General features: G+C 49.2%; 1 pseudogene across 1 annotated transcript in view; it reads right to left on the bottom strand.

Annotated features, from left to right (window-relative positions):
• Positions 1-12,856, bottom strand: part of LOC124007394 — a 100,729-nt pseudogene that overhangs the window by 25,290 nt on the left and 62,583 nt on the right. Inside the window, exons 3-6 of the transcript XR_006833920.1 lie at positions 4,722-4,873; positions 4,286-4,459; positions 1,272-1,363; positions 779-859 (exon numbers count right to left, since the gene is read on the bottom strand). The product of XR_006833920.1 is annotated as a spectrin beta chain, non-erythrocytic 1-like (transcript). The remainder of the gene's footprint in view (positions 1-778; positions 860-1,271; positions 1,364-4,285; positions 4,460-4,721; positions 4,874-12,856) is intronic.

Raw genomic sequence — 12,856 nt, 5'->3', positions numbered from 1 at the left:
AAATCCATAGACTAGGGCCTAATGAATGTATTTCAATTGACTGACAGATGGCATCTTCATCAACATGCCACCACGATTCTGTTCTACGGTAACTGTGGACCATGACGACGACATTGTTTCTTCAGAGCAGTTCTAATCATCCCTTCCACTCCCTCGGCTCCACTTTGAATAGGATGAGATCAGAAGAAAAAAGGGCAGTGACAGAACTGACAAGACTGCCTTGTAGCACATTCAGAGCATATTTCAAATCTGCTCCTACTTTGAGACTCGAGTTGAGAAAGAAAGAGTCAATGATGAGAATAATACATGGTCTTCCATTTGTTAGAGTTGTAGTCATGTTAAAAAGGCCCGTCGCTCCAGAGGCCCGTCTCCCACTGTAACGCAGGAGCCACCAGCAGTGGACAGCGTTGAGTCAACAGGCATTGCCTTGCATGCTAAAACCAGTGGGTTTTATTTCTGTTATCTAGGTCAACTTATTCCAATTCATTCGTATCCACTTATCCAAACTGTAGAGGGTTTGAAAAGAGGGTCAAACCCAAAATAGAGAACGGGGATACAGTCACCCCAGGGAGGTTGTGTGTCATAACAGGTAGCCCATTTCTCAAACGCACTGCAAGTACAACAGGCTACGTACGGTATTGGACAGACTGATTTATATCAAAACACACAGGAAAGCGTGTCAGGTGATGGACAATGTCAGCGCCGACTGTTGAAATGAGTGACTGAAGCATTTCATACAGTGTGACGGGCCACATTGTCAGAGGGGAAGGGCGTTGACCTGTGTTTGTGCACGATGGCGTTGAACGCCAGGCCGTCTCTCCAGCTGGTGGTGAAGTTGTGAACGTTGACGTTGGGGTACCTGCAGGGACAAGGTCACAGCTCATTAATCATCGACACAGAACCGAGGCTATTTTGATGTTGACAAACCAAGGACTTGGGAAGATAAGGTTCCATCTGCAAAAATATGATTCTGAGATAATTGGCTTTCCATCGCCGAACCCTAATTGGTTTGAATGGTGTCAGAAATGTTTCTTGTGTTCTTTTGAACTGAACATGAATTGTGGTAGTTCGTGTACTATATAGAGTGGACAACACTGAACAAAACAAGGCTATGTCAATATCTACATTTTGAACCTTGTCGTCCCAAACTCTCGAAACCCAACGTTCTTCAAATCATTTCACTTCTATCATACATTCACATTGCTTGCACATCCTTGAACATGTCTCGCCCCACCCCTCTCACTCTCCCCAGTTTCTCTCTCCCTTCTCACCCAGCGGTCTTCATCTGGCACCAGAGAAGCAGGGCCTCTTTGGCAGACTTCTTCTCCTTGTTATCCTCAGTCTCCACGCTGATGTCCTGGATCTGTTAGCAGAGCAGAGTACTCTCTTAGACACACTGCCTGCTTAACACTTCAGCCAGCTCTCGCTCTCTGGGAAATTAAGACTTCACTGAAATCAGTCTTCCATGCAGCTTTGTATTAGGTTTGATGATAAATCACAATCCAATCAGTCTAACAAGAGAGCAGAGATTAGGGCCGATTCATTTTAGTTTTTTTTGTAATTATGTCATTTAAAAAAAAGAAAAGGAAAGAAATTGAACAGTGAAATTTCATTCGAATAATTTACATAATCTGAAACCACCGTCGTCCCAGAATACCACAGAATGGAGGTTTAGTTACGTTTCTTAGGGACCCCATTAACTCCACATAAATTGTACAAATACATGACAAAGTACGGAAGAGAAAGACAAAATATACGATTCCACTAAATTAAACAGAGTAATAAAGGAAAGACGACAAGAGACAACAAAAATACGATTGACACATTATTCATATACAGTTGAAGTCGGACAGTTCACATACACCATAGCCAAATATATTTAAACTCAGTTTTTCACAATCACTGACATTTAATCCTAGTAATAATTCCCTGTTTAGGTCAGTTAGGATCAGGATCACCACTTTATTTTAAGAATGTTTAGTGTCAGAATAATTGTTGAGAGAAGGATTTATTTGAGCTTTTATTTCCTTCATTACATTCCCAGTGAGTGGGAGGGGTGACCGAGGTGGGGTAGAGGAATAGGGCAGGACTGGGCGGGGTGACCGAGGTGGGGTAGAGGAATAGGGCAGGACTGGGCGGGGTGACCGAGGTGGGGTAGAGGAATAGGACAGGACTGGGCGGGGTGACCGAGGTGGGGTAGAGGAATAGGACAGGACTGGGCGGGGTCACCGAGGTGGGGTAGAGGAATAGGGCAGGACTGGGCGGGGTGACCGAGGTGGGGTAGAGGAATAGGACAGGACTGGGCGGGGTCACCGAGGTGGGGTAGAGGAATAGGGCAGGACTGGGCGGGGTGACCGAGGTGGGGTAGAGGAATAGGGCAGGACTGGGCGGGGTGACCGAGGTGGGGTAGAGGAATAGGACAGGACTGGGCGGGGTGACCGAGGTGGGGTAGAGGAATAGGACAGGACTGGGCGGGGTGACCGAGGTGGGGTAGAGGAATAGGGCAGGACTGGGCGGGGTGACCGAGGTGGGGTAGAGGAATAGGGCAGGACTGGGCGGGGTGACCCAGGTGGGGTAGAGGAATAGGACAGGACTGGGCAAGGTGACCCAGGTGGGGTAGAGGAATAGGGCAGGACTGGGCGGGGTGACCCAGGTGGGGTAGAGGAATAGGACAGGACTGGGCGAGGTGACCCAGGTGGGGTAGAGGAATAGGGCAGGACTGGGCGGGGTGACCGAGGTGGGGTAGAGGAATAGGACAGGACTGGGCGAGGTGACCCAGGTGGGGTAGAGGAATAGGGCAGGATTGGGCGGGGTGACCGAGGTGGGGTAGAGGAATAGGACAGGACTGGGCGAGGTGACCCAGGTGGGGTAGAGGAATAGGGCAGGACTGGGCAAGGTGACCGAGGTGGGGTAGAGGAATAGGGCAGGACTGGGCAAGGTGACCCAGGTGGGGTAGAGGAATAGGGCAGGACTGGGCAAGGTGACCGAGGTGGGGTAGAGGAATAGGACAGGAATGGGCGAGGTGACCCAGGTGGGGTAGAGGAATAGGACAGGACTGGGCGAGGTGTCCCAGGTGGGGTAGAGGAATAGGACAGGACTGGGCGAGGTGTCCCAGGTGGGGTAGAGGAATAGGACAGGACTGGGCGAGGTGTCCCAGGTGGGGTAGAGGAATAGGACAGGACTGGGCGAGGTGTCCCAGGTGGGGTAGAGGAATAGGACAGGACTGGGCGGGGTGACCGAGGTGGGGTAGAGGAATAGGACAGGACTGGGCGGGGTGACCGAGGTGGGGTAGAGGAATAGGACAGGACTGGGCGGGTGACCGAGGTGGGGTAGAGGAATAGGGCAGGACTGGGCGGGGTGACCGAGGTGGGGTAGAGGAATAGGGCAGGACTGGGCGGGGTGACCCAGGTGGGGTTGAGGAATAGGACAGGACTGGGCGGGGTGACCGAGGTGGGGTAGAGGAATAGGGCAGGACTGGGCAAGGTGACCCAGGTGGGGTAGAGGAATAGGACAGGACTGGAAGGGGTGACCCAGGTGGGGTAGAGGAATAGGACAGGAGTAGGCAGGAAGGGGTGCCCCAGGTGGGGTAGAGGAATAGGACAGGACTGGAAGGGGTGACCCAGGTGGGGTAGAGGAATAGGACAGGACTGGGCGAGGTGACCCATGTGGGGTAGAGGAATAGGACAGGACTGGGCGAGGTGACCCAGGTGGGGTTGAGGAATAGGACAGGACTGGAAGGGGTGACCCAGGTGGGGTAGAGGAATAGGACAGGACGGGTGAGGTGACCCATGTGGGGTAGAGGATTAGGACAGGACTTGGCGAGGTGTCCCAGGTGGGGTAGAGGAATAGGACAGGACTGGGCGAGGTGTCCCAGGTGGGGTAGAGGAATAGGACAGGACGGGTGAGGTGACCCAGGTGGGGTAGAGGAATAGGACAGGACTGGGCGGGGTGACCCAGGTGGGGTAGAGGAATAGGACAGGACTGGGCGGGGTGACCCAGGTGGGGTAGAGGAATAGGACAGGACTGGGCGGGGTGACCGAGGTGGGGTAGAGGAATAGGACAGGACTGGGCGAGGTGACCCAGGTGGGGTAGAGGAATAGGACAGGACTTGGCAGGGTGGGATGACCCAGGTGGGGTAGAGGAACATGATAGGACTAGGAAGAGTGGTGTAGGTGAGGAACAGGCCAGTACTGGCCGGGGGGGTAATATTCACATGCACCTTCTACTCTCTAGAAAGGCATATAGAAAGGCATTGTATAGAACATTACAAGGATTCACACGGTACCTGGAAGCGGAGTATGATGGTCCAGATGAGACCCAGGGTGAGGCGGTGGTTCCCATCCACGATGTCGTGAGAGCCCATGTTCTCCAGGTGGACCTTCTGCTCCTTGAGAAACTGTAGGGCCTTGTCCACATTCTCCAGGCAGTGGATACGCATACGCCCCTTGGTGGGCTTCGGCTGGAGAGAGACGGGGGAGAGTCAGGTTGTGTGAGAGAGTGCTGGAAAGAGACATGGATAACAGAGAGGGAGAGGAAGGGCGTACAGGAATGAAGACAGATTTCATGTTAAGCAGGGTGGAGGGCTCAAATGAGGAAAAGAATGAAGGAATGAGAGGGGTGTTTGTTCAGGACCAACAAGGTGAGTCATGAGTGATGGGTCAGGGTTAAGGTCAGGGTTAGGGTCAGGAGTCAGAGTTAGTAGGACAGAGGGAGTTACTGACCAGCTGTTCCCCTGACAGCACCTCCAGCAGGCGGATGAGCATACGTCCATCTCTCAGGTCAGTGTACAGGTCCCCGATGCGGCACGTCACACGGCCCAGGTGAGAGTTCACCCACTTAGTGAAGGTTTTCTTCTGCACCGCTTCACGCTCATCTGGAGAGGAGAGCAGAGGGTAAAGGTGGGTTACAGCCTGGGGGGAGGGGGGGGGTAAACCAATCCTAAGCCAGCTCATAGTGACTGGGAAGCAAGTGTGAAGTCATTCATTGCTTTGTAATAACCTACGTCCAATACTGTCAGGCAAATACATAGAGGGGATGCAATTCTTCACAAGACAAACACTGATGTAGTCGTATAAGGCCATTGAGAAGCCTGAATCACCCCTGAGACTGATGACAGGGTCAGTAACTCATGGGTACCTGAGCTCCGGTACGTAGCACTTCATTTCACAGATAAGCTATGCCACTAGGTCATTGGGATCGTCGAGTTGACAGACAGCTTTAGCAGAAGGTTCTTTAGGCCCCTAACTGAACCTACGTGACTGGGCTGCTGAGACAGTCTGGATGGGAGACCGGCCTTGAACAGCCACACTGACGGCTCACAATGTGGCTAAAACAAACACAGGCCCTGGGTGAAGGAGGGTCAAGGAAGACGGGATGAAATGCGTTGGGTTTTAAAAAAGGAGAACACGTCACTATAACATTCCAGGAAGATAAAGGGGACGCCATGAAGCAGTGGCAGAGATATGGAGCAGGAGGAGTAAAACTCTGAACCTGCCTCCAAAACAAGGTGACCTCAATTCTAGGTCACATGGTCTGTGTGAGCTAGATCTAGTAGCTATGGGACCCCACACACGTAATAAACAAGGCAACACACCCCCCCCCCTTGGGTCAACAGATATTGCATGTAACACATTTCTGGCAATTACTATAGCTTCCACCTAGGGCAAATAAATGCCGGATCTCTATGGAAAGATGAATAATTCATCCAAGTTTTGTCAAAATTGGGCCAGCTGTGAGAGACATCGCGGGTGACTTATGTAAGAAACGAACAGACTGAGACAGATCCACAATCCCTTTTCCGATTTCATCAGGGGACACAATTAACTGCCCAAACAAAAAAACTAACTCTAAAATGTAGACACAACGGAACAACATCAGACGAACTATCCTGCGGCTGCGAGGTAAAAAAGCAGAGGACTTCTGAAGCCGTGTGAAATTGACTGTAGTAATTAAGGTGAAGATGAAAGCCTCTTCAAATCCGAACAGAAAAAAAGTAATGGCTTCACAATCTTAAAATTTGCCATGTCTATAAAAACCAAAGCCAAGCTGCTGCGTTTCACGTTGTTACGGAAAGCGTCACACCATCTCCAAGACCCAGTGAAACGGATGTCCATGTGAGAGAGAATTTGTGTGAGACACAGAAGGGAAAGCTTCGGGTGAGATGTCCCACGTGTGATATACGCTCCTCATGCTAATGGACCATGTTCCTTGTGACCTAGGCTCAGGTTGTCTGGCAGAAAACCTCTCCTCAAGGCAAAGTTATGTCACATTGTGACTAGGGGCTAAATGACGAGGGAGCTAGTTCTCCATCTGGCCAGGACTCTACCCTGCTGTCTCACGCCTCACCCACCCCTGGAGCAGGAGGTCCATTAGGCTGAGCCGTGCCCCACCTGTGTCCAGGCTAACAGCTCCCTACACTGGGGCGAGGGATAGAGATAGGCAGCACCACATTGCCTGGCCAGTGGCCTGCTGGTGCCCTGCCCGATGACAGGCACAGCGACCGGGCCGGGGAGCAGCTGGCTGCATGGCAGAGCAAATGGTATTCCTGAGCTGATTTATGGCAGTACTTGAAGGATTAGGTGGCCACTTTACAAGGTTTAAGGAAGCGCCCCTATCCCTGCTGAGGATCCTTTCAATCAAACGCTAATGGGTTTTTTCAGGAGAGGAGGAGAGTGGCGGCGTGAGGGAGGGACATTGACAGGCAGGCAGCAGCAGGTCACTCCGAGATGACAGCCTGCAGACTTGCCAGCTCCCGTTGGGTGACACTAGGATGGAGTGAGGCATGGGTGTACCCTTTTAGGGAAGGAGGCAAGTTTTCAACTTGAAACGCTCTACATGTACTCATCAAATACCATCTCAGAGAGTCTGGCTGTGGCAGCGGTTTTATTTATGGAGGGTAGAAGAGGAGGTTGGCATAATGAGTTAGGCCTGGCTAACTCGATAAACGTGACTCTACACTCTTACAAAACAAACTTCAAGAAAAACCACACGTCATATACTCCAAACGTATCTTTTAAACCATGTCATAGTAGATATATAATTAATATGCCCAAAGGCTCTGCTGCGGAGTGTAATGGAAGCTCCTCGCCAGTCTAAGCAGCAGCCTATTGTTGGGTTCTACAGTAAGCAGGATTACTTCTAATGAGACGGACTGAGGTTTGCTCTCATCAGACCAGATACAGGAAAGCTCAAGCGATAATGGCGGACCATTCCATCTAACGGAACCCCTATTTACTGAGCGCGTCCCATGGCGACATGCTAAACGTCTGAGGGGGAAGAGCTTAGTAAGAAACCAGTTCAGCGAGTTGCCGCCCTGGAGCCACACGAGACAAAACACAACTGAAACGTTGACTGTCCCATGTCAAGTTGAACCCAGGACACCCACATAAAAATGGACCCATTCTGGAATGCATCTCTCTATTTTTCTTTCGCTACAAAGTAATAACCAAAGATCCCCAGCGTGACCCTCTGCCCTTCTGGTTGTTGATTAGGAAATCTGCTCCAGCTCCCCCCAAATAAATTCTCCTAAACCCCTCTGAGCTTGACCTGTGACCCCTGTGAAGCAGCTCTGACCTCCCCTGTACCCCTCTACTACACCTGACAAGGACTGAAATGTTACTTCTCCCTCTAGAAACATGGCTAGGGGGTACAGGGGACGCGCAGCAGTATGTCACTGTTTGACGGGCTGGGATTATAATGGGATGTTTGACGTCCATAAATTGTTAAACACGAGATAGAGAGAGCAATTAACAAATAAATGGAATTCCACGGCTGTGAATCTGGCTGCTCATGCAACAGAACACTTGCTCAAGTTATCTGGGACTCGGGAAGAGATCTTCGGGGGGCTCGAGTGTGTGTGTGTGTGCGTGCGTGCGTGCGCCTGCGTGCGTGTGACCAGAACCAGTGGTTGTTATCTAGCACAAAAAGGAGAGGATAACCTCTCCCTCCTGGACTGAGTCTGTGCCTGGCAAACTTGACAGCTTCAGGGTCCTCGGCCAAGCCTGGCTGGAGTGGAACAGACAGACAGTGGCCTTCAATTCACCTCGGTACATGATGATCGGCTGTTCCAAGTGCCATTCCTATAAATCCCCTGCGTGTTGATAGAACAAACTATCCACAGCTCAGAAGGAGAAGGCTTGAAATGGTGGACATGAATGTACTCTGCACAGAGATCTAAACAAGGTCACTGTGAAATACAACGGTCGGGTTGGGGCCGAAAACACTCAGAGTCAGAGCACAGAGCGAGAGAAGGGCCACGTGTGCAATGCAATGCAGTGCCAGTGGTGACCTGTTTTGTCAGGAAAGGGCTGCTTTGCAATGCAAAATGGTGTGTAGCTGTCAACAGCTAGAAACTGGGCACAGTACTATACACACTCAAAACGGAACAATCAGTTGAAATAAATGCTCCTCGTGAGCTAATCACTTCCAAACAAAATGAGGAAGAGTCTTTCATCACATTAACTATTTTGTTGGTATTTCACCCCCTTTTCCTCCCCAATTTCGATCTTGTTGAAATCAGACTGCAGGCGCCCGGCCAGCCACAAGGAGTCGCTAGAGCGCGATGAGCCAAGTAAAGCCCCCCCGCCCTGACCAAACCCTCCCCAAGTAAAGCCCCCCCGCCCCAGCCAATTGTGCGCCACCCTATGGGATTCCCAGTCACGGCCGGATGTGACACAAGCCTGGGATTGAACCTGGGTCTGTAGTGACGCCTCAAGCACCGATATGTCGTGCCTTAGACCACTTTCACAATTTAATTATTCACAGGAGTGTTCCAGTAGAATGGCCATCATAAATTAATATGTTCCATGGTCTGGGTGGATAATATATTACTGTCTAACTAAGTCATAACCAAACAGCTAAAACATACTAAAGGTGTTGCCCAGAGGTGTGCTGCAGTAGAGTGAGTGGTAACTGAATGTTATAAAGTGTCCTAGAAAGAAGGAAATTAAAAACATGAATCATTCCAGCCAACAGCATTACAGCCTCTCTCAGGGGGATGGGTCAGAAACAACGACTGTCTGAATATCAAAATAGAGGATGGCCACTCCATCTGGACTCGGTACACTGCTGGCCAGTTAAGGGGGGCAGTGTAAATAGTCAGGTGGCCATTTGATTAATTGTTCAGCAGTCTTATGGCTTCGGGGTAGAAGCTGTTAAGGAGACTTTTGGTCCTAGACTTGGTGCTCTGGTACTGCTTGCTGTGTGGTAGCAGAGAAAACAGTCTATGACTTGGGTGACTGGAGTCTCCAGTATTTATGTTGCAATATTTTGTGTGCCGGGGGGCTAGGGTCAGTCTGTTATATCTGGAGTATTTCTCCCGTCTTATCCGGTGTCCTGTGTGAATTTAAATATGCTCGCTCTAATTCTCTTTCTCTCTCTCTCTCTCTCTCTCTCAGAGGACCTGAGCCCTAAGACCATGCCTCAGGACTACCTGGCCTGATGACTCCTTGCTGTCCCCAGTCCACCTGGTCGTGTTGCTGCTCCAGTTTCAACTGTTCTGCCTGCGGCTATGGAACCCTGACCTGTTCACCGGACGTGCTACATGTCCCAAACCTGCCGTTTGAACAACTTGGTCACGTTCTGTTATAATCTCTACCTGGCACAGCCAGAAGAGGACTGGCCACCCCTCATAGCCTGGTTCCTCTCTACATTTCTTCCTAGGTTCTGGCCTTTCTAGGGAGTTTTTCCGTGCTTCTACACCTGCGTTGCTTGCTGTTTGGGGTTTTAGGCTGGGTTTCTGTACAGCACTTTGTGACATCAGCCGATGTAAGAAGGGCATGATAAATAAATGTGATTGATTCTGACACCGCCTAGTATATAGGTCCTGGATGGCAGGAAGCTTGGCCACAGTGATGGGCTGGGCCGTACGTACTACCCTCTGTAGCGTCTTACGGCCAGATGCTGAGCAGTTGCTATACCAGGCGGTGATACAACCGGCCAGGATGCTCTCGATGGTGCAGCTGTAGAACGTTTTGAGGATCCGGGGACCCATGCCAAATCTTTTCAGTCACTTGAGGCGGAAAATTGCAGTGATTGAAATTGCAAGCCCTCTTTCTGTACTGTGGTGATGGGCCCGTTTTATGCGATAACGTTGATGATTTGACTGATTTATGCAGTGATTAGTCAAATTTGCAAGCGCTTGCATAATATGCGGGGAATTACAAAACAAAAATGCAATCGCAGAATCCTGGACAGACTGAGTAGGTTCTTGTCAAGGCTCTATACTGAATGACGCGAGACCGTTGCTGTTGTGAAAGGAAAATGGCACCTTTTCCTGCGTTACAGACTTTGCAAAAAACAAGCCGAAGGGACAACGACAGAAATAAATGTTTCATCATCACCATCTCCCAACAAACACAGTGTTCCTCCAAGGAGCTCATGACTGTGGAAAGAAGATGACAGTGGCAACCACACCCTTCAGCTAGATTGCAGAGACAGATAGCCATGGAACAAATTAGAGTCTCGTGAGCACATCCCCCCCTAAAAACTAAAACAAATTGGTGGTAAAAGCATCTCTATTGTTGAATGACTTTTCAGCCAGAAAAACTAAATGACAAGGATGAGTAAACAGGAGTAGGATACGTTTGGGATTGAATCTGGATAAAAAGCATTAGAAATGCTAGTCGTCACGTCCACTGCCTCCTCATCTCCCGGGGCACCAGAAGCAAAGACACAGGAATGACAGACTATGAGACATGTCCACACATCAGTCTAAAAACCCTCCGGCTGCTATAACTCACTCTAATTCAGGTGTGAATAATGACAGTTTGAGGTGACATTTTCCAGCTGCAAAAGCATCTTCTTTCCTCTCCTAAGTTTAGTACCCTTGAGAAGCCCCTGGCTTAGGTGAATGAGTGTTGGGTTTCATAGGCTTGTGGAACAATGGAGGTACAATTTACTCTCCTGCTCGGTCTCCCCACCGTCTTCTGTGTGTCTGGCTTGACAAAGATTGAGAGGAGTAGGATAGTGGGCTACCGAGTGGCGCACCGGTCTAAAGCACTTCATGTCAGTGCTAGAGGCGTCACTACAGACCCTGGTTTGATTCTAGGCTGTATCACAACCGGCCGTGATTGGGAGTCCCACAGGGCGGCACACAATTAGCCCAGCGTCGCCCGGATTAGGGTTTGGCCGGGGTAGGCTGTCATTGTAAATAATCATTTGTTCTTAACGGACTTGCCTAGTTAAAGGAGAATTTGTTCTAAAACGGACTTACCTAGTTAAATGAAGGTTAAATAAAAGATAGGCTTGGCTGTGTGATTGTCAGTCAGCAGAAGCCCATCAAAACACACAGATCGAATATCTGCGGCTTAAGGACGATTATGGCCTGGACTTGACACACAAACAAGCATTTGTTAGTGCACTTACACACGTATGCATCTACGCACAAACACAGAACTTGAATGGAATAGAAAAACAGTCACAGACCCACCCTTGTGGTGTAAAGTAAAAATACTTTACAGAACTAAAGTCTTTTTGGGGGTATCTGTACTTAACTATTCATATTTTTGACTACTTTCACTTCATTCCTTAAGAAAATATTGTACATTTTACTCCATACATTTTCCTTGACACCCAACCGTGCTCGTTACCTTTTGAATGCTTAGCAGGACAGGAAAATAGTCAAATTCACACACTTTTCAAGAGAACTTCCCTGGTCATCCCTACTGCCTCTGATCTGGTGGACTCGCTAAACAGAGAACATCCCTGATCATCCCTACTGTCTCTGATCTGGTGGACTCACTAAACAGAGAACATCCCTGATCATCTCTACTGCCTCTGATCTGGTGGACTGACTAAACAGAGAACATCCCTGGTCATCCCTACTGCCTCTGATCTGGTGGACTCATTAAAACACACATGCTTCATTTGTAAATGATGTCTGAATGTTGGAGTGGCCCGTAGCTTTCCGTAAATAAATAAAAAACAAGAAAATGGTGCCATCTGGAATTTGAAATTATTTTTTGATACTTAAGTATATTTTAAACCAAATACTTTTTAGACTTCCACTCAAGTAGAATTTTACTGGGTGACTTTTACTTTCACTTGAGTCATTTTCTATTAAAAAGGTATCGTTACTTTTCCTCAAGCATGACAGTTGGGTACTTCTCCCACCACTGCTTGTACTTAACCAAACCCCAGTGTTCTCTGAACAGAGCCAGGAGTCAAAGAAACTCCTCTGAACTCAGGTGATAAGTCACTCAACAACTTCATCAAATCAAGACACAGGATTGAAATCCTGAAGAGCACATAAGAGAGAGAATCTGGAGAGTCACATATTAACATTAGAAACTTAATGACTTATCTCCCGACACTATTCCTGACTCAAGGAAACAGGAAACAGATGAGGTTGAGTAGAAACAGCTGTACTGGGAGACTTGGAGTCAGTAATAGAGAGGTCTTCCTCAAGGCCCAGCCACAAGGTTCTTAACCCTCACCGTTGTCATGGACACACATACTTCCTAATGACTCAAGGTAAACACTGATAGGATAGAAATATATGGCATTACACCACAGTAATGGCTCTGTGGCTTCCACAGTTCAGAGATGTCAGAAAATAGCATTTCCTCCTCATAGGACGCCACAGCCTCGCTGACAGTGACTTTTTTTGTCATGGGTCTTTGTGAGAACATCAGCCATGTCACATACACCCACCCACCTCCTCTGGGGATCATATCTGCCCTGGCGCTCCCAAAAAACAAACTAGTAATAATAGCCGCTTCACTCTCGCTGCTGCTTCTCTCTCACACAACAAGAGCCAGACAATAGCGTGTGGTTTTCCCTCATAGCTGAGCGTGCGGTTACCTTTCCAGAGGTAAGCTGGGGCGCTGCAGAGGAAGCCTGGTCAATGAGCCACCTG

Source organism: Oncorhynchus gorbuscha, linkage group LG02 (genome assembly GCF_021184085.1).
Source record: "Oncorhynchus gorbuscha isolate QuinsamMale2020 ecotype Even-year linkage group LG02, OgorEven_v1.0, whole genome shotgun sequence".
In the NCBI taxonomy this organism is placed as follows: Eukaryota; Metazoa; Chordata; class Actinopteri; order Salmoniformes; family Salmonidae; genus Oncorhynchus; species Oncorhynchus gorbuscha.
The sequence above is the reverse complement of the archived record's forward strand: the minus strand, read 5'-3'. Positions and strand labels throughout refer to the sequence as shown.